Here is a 4,548-nt window from a genome sequence, read left to right on the forward strand (position 1 = left end):
TACTTCTGCATCTCTGTGGGGCTTATTTTATGTGTAATATTTCACACTAAGACCTTTAATCAGGTCCTGAGAATTCAGGAAAAAAGATTTGATTACAACTTCTAGTAGTTCAAAACTGGAAACATCCTCATCGTCATAAACAGGGCAGAGGTTGAGTAACTATTATTCGTACCATAGAATGTCATGTAGCCATTCAAAAGAATGGGGCAAAACTACATTGAAGTAGCATAAAAGGATGCTGACTTCATATTTTGAAGGACAAAAGTAAGTTGTATCATAATCTATATAGAGTGATCCTATTTATATAAAAAAGACCTTTGCATACCTCTATGAACAGTGTACATATATCTTTATGTACTAAATGCATTTCTCTCTGTATATGTATACATGTGTGCATATAAATCTACACAGAATAGAAATCTAATGCCAAATTGTTACCAATGATTACCACTGAACATAAGTAGTAATGTGTAGTAGTGATCATGAGGAACTTGCATGTTTTATTTCAGACATATCTGTAGTGTATAAATTGTTTGCAACAAATGATATCTATTTTTCTATCAGATTAAAAGGAAAAGAAAATATCAGTATGGTGGATTTTGCTTTTTAAAGTATACTCAGGCATTAGAAACAAGTAGCTTATTTTATAATACAAAGGATGATTTGTTTTGTTTGTAGATTCTAGATGACATTACAAAAGATAATGCATTTGGAAGTCAAATAGAAGTCCATAAGCTAAAATCCAAAGTAAATCTTTTATGGTCGTTGGCTCTTATTTTACCCACATACTCCAAACCAATCCAAATATTTATCAACAACCAGGAAAAGAACATCTAATTCCCATAGCTACTAGAAAAGAAAGATAACTCTCTCTTTCAAGGGTCACAAGTTTGTGTTTTTGGGTGCTGCTAAAGTGTCCGTTAAGCCTATACACTACATCATAGGAAAGGCAGGACATATTGTTACATAATCATACAAAGAAAATGTATGAGGTAATTCAGTGTAGTTCTTACTTTCCTAGGTAGGGTTGTTACACCTGTGTAAGGAAGATAGGTATTGAGAAAGAGAGAGCAGGAATGTGAAGTGATGCATAACATACAACTTAGTAGGAATTTTGACATGTCTGGTCTTTCTCTGGGTTGGGCACAGCTTGCCAGGCTTCCGTGTGTATCACCACATAACTTCACTTCCCCCTTCCCTACCTCTTCCTCCTTGCTGGCTTTGAGGGAGAGCATATGAATGGCATCTTCATAACATGAGAAGCCACTTATCTGCAGACTTGTAGGCAGCAGCTCACCCTCATGCATGTCTTCTGCCTCTGGAAACAACTCTAGCTCAACCTTCTCCACCTTGAGCCTCAGACTCAGTGCCACCCCTTCCTGTAACAGTGCTGGACCACTTCATGCCCTGTAGGTGTTGCTGCTTCTGTCACTGCTGCTGACCACTCTGGCTTCCTCCATCAACCGGCAAAGTGAGAGAAACATAGGGAAAAGGAAAGGTAGAGATCTTCTTCCAGAACCTATTGCTGCTTCTGAGATACCTGTGTCTGAGGGGAAGACTAGCTGGTACCTCTGGGGAGGGAGAGTGCCATTATAATAACAATTCCAATTGGAGGAGGCACACAGAGGGGACACTTCCTGTGTGCTGGGCATTCTGCTGGGCATTTCACTAAAGCTTTTCAAATTATATCACAATGGCCTTATGAGAGAGGTACAATTATTCTCAATTTACAAATAAGAGAACTGGGCAAAATTTTCATGACCACTAGTAGATCACATTTTCTACTCCAGCTGAAAGTGCAGACAGTGACTTGTACATTTAACTGTGCTGCAAATGTTTGAAGTCAACCTCTGGAATTCATCCCAGCAACCTCAACAATTTGGAAGTGGTCAGGGCAGGAGCCCACTGCAAAAAAGTCCAAGTGATGTAAGTCCCTGCTTGTGTGTCATTGCTTCATCAGGGAAACCCTCCACCTTTACTTCCATCCTCACCTGTGTTGTTTACTTCAGTCTCAGGATTCATTCCTATCTTTAGGCCAGATACCCACAGATAATTCAGTTGTGTCTTGTAGAGCCACGCTGAAAGATAGAAGGAAAATCTGCCTGGACCCAGAAGCTCCCAGAATCCAGAAGACAGTCCAGAAAATGTTGGAAGGTGATGGGTCAGCTGCTTAATCTGTTCACTTTCTGCCTAACCTGTTTACCTCCCAGGAAGGGCAGAATTTTAAAACCTTGACTTTCTAGAATCCTTATTTTATCCAAGATATCTACTCTTACTGTATTAAAATTTAGATATGTTTCCATGCTGTCTCAAAAATCACATTTTATTCCAAGAAGGGTGGTTAAAAGATACAAAGAAGATGAAAATAAGCAAACCTAGTTTCAACGTAGTTTGTGGTTTACTCCCTAATTCCTGGCTAACCGTTGCACGGTGCTTTGCTCTCTTTATTTGAGAATCTCCTTCCAAACACACTTTTGTTGATTTTTCTTGCTCTCCTCTGCTGTTAGACTAGACATGTCTTGACAATTAACGGATTTTATAATGTTCAGTGATACAAGAACTCACACAGAGCCCAGCATAGAATATTTGCTCAATAAATTTTTGTTAAACTGTTTAGGGATGTAATAGAGTTTTCCAGTGTGCTAGGATGTCTTGTTTACAAATTCTCTGAAGGCTTTTTCCAATGTTTATTTTAGCCTTCCAATGCTGAAATAATAAAGTTGTTAAACATAAGTTTTGTAAGTTGTGATTATTTACTTTAAAGTGACTATACTTGCCACTGGCAGAGTAAAAATATATAATGAAAACACAACAAGATATTCTATAGGGAAACTATGGTGTTTTCTGGAACAACAACAAAAAAGAAAGTTCAAAGAAATGTAAAAACTTGTCCCAATATCAGATTGCTTAGTAGGTGACAGAGTGGGAATTTGGAACTCTGCTCTCAACACTGCACCATGCCACTTTTCTCAACTCTTCTTCCTCGAATGACAAGATTACATTACATATAACATAGTATTATTGGCACAAAAAATAGGACCTAATACATAAATGGCATACTGTATATGCTGCAATGACTAAAGAAGAAGAAATAAGTCCACCTACTTCAACTGGTACATGGACTTTGTGGAAGTACTCATGTACTAAGCATGTAGTTCACAACTTTTGTGCTATTAAGAAATGCTTTTATTATCTTATCATCATCATAGGCTCAATACCTTAAAGTGTTTTGTCTATAAAGTAAATGCATGTATCAAATACTAGCCAGAACTATACATAAATAAACATGTAATAAAGCAGTAAGTGGAAATTGGAATTCTCCTCCTTAGTTTTTCTCCAATTATTCAAAGTAGCTCAGGTATCTCACTCATAACTCTAGTGGTTTACCATTGAAACTTGTCAAGGCCAGCTCCTGAGACATAACACAGTATTGGCCCTATGTTTATGTTTCGTGAGATGAAGGTGTCTCTTATTTTTGTGTGCAGTTACTGAGTTACGCTACTTTGTTCCAGAGAAAGGGTAGTTTAATTGCCACTTGCTGCTGCCTGAATTCCTTTATGTTGCAAATATTGAAATCTGGGGGCAAGGTTGTACAAACCCACTATGCTGCTCATTCAATTTAAAACCATCTCTTTTATTTATTCTCTCTGCTGTTGACTTAGGAAGAGCTTCAAGTTTCTGTTCCATGAAAATGTACGAATTACAATATGTTTTGTGATGGCCATTGAGTCATATACCGGATGTTTAAAAATAAAGTCACGAGAATGCTGGGAAGATGGCCGCCTAAGAACAGCTCAGGACTTCAGCTCCCAGTGATAGTGCAGAGGGTGAGTGGACGCCGCATTTCCAGACGAACTCTTACTGCCCACAGACTAGGAGATACCCAGGCAGAGGGGTCGCCAGCGTCACAGTCCCAGCCTGTGTGGCTGTTTTGGCCCCCGCGGGGCTGATTCCGCCCGCGCGGCTGCTGTGACCACTCCCTGTTGCTGCGGTTCTCCGTACAAAAGCCACTGGTCTGGGAGCCCTCTTAGCTGGCGAGCAGAGCCCTGAGACGGCAGAGTTCCCCACTCATCTGAAATAGCGAGCCAGGCCAGGAGATTCCTAGGCAAAAAATCCGCCAGGAGCCGGCGCCGCAGTTCGAGCCCACTCCGTGAGTCGCAGCACGGGAGATCCTGGCGCCTTTTCAACAAGCGACCGGAACGCGGGGTCCCTCAACTTAAAAGAAAAGACTCTGAGTCAGGGAGCCAGGTGATCAGGCTCGGTTGGTCCCACCCCTCCACCCCAACAACAATGAAAACAAAAACAGTAATTGGAAACCCTCTGGGTTGAGCCCTTCAAACCAAGCACAGCTGAACCGGGACGGTCCGGCTCCGTGGGGGAGGGGCTTCCACCATTACTGAGACTCTCCACCGCTACGGAGGCAGGCTGCCATTGCCGAGGCAACCCGCCATTGCTGAGGCAACCTGCCACAACAGAGAGAGTCTGCCATAACAGAGGCGGGGCCACCATTGCCAAGACAGTTCTAACTACGCCCATATTAAAAGGACT

The 4,548-nt window shown here is 41.2% G+C and overlaps 1 pseudogene; it reads left to right on the forward strand.

The window, feature by feature from the left end:
* The first annotated feature begins 1,305 nt into the window (after nt 1–1,305).
* LOC101047266 (platelet basic protein-like) lies at nt 1,306–2,174 on the forward strand (annotated as a pseudogene).
* Nucleotides 2,175–4,548: the final 2,374 nt, after the last annotated feature.

Source organism: Saimiri boliviensis, chromosome 3 (genome assembly GCF_048565385.1).
Source record: "Saimiri boliviensis isolate mSaiBol1 chromosome 3, mSaiBol1.pri, whole genome shotgun sequence".
NCBI lineage: Eukaryota > Metazoa > Chordata > Mammalia > Primates > Cebidae > Saimiri > Saimiri boliviensis.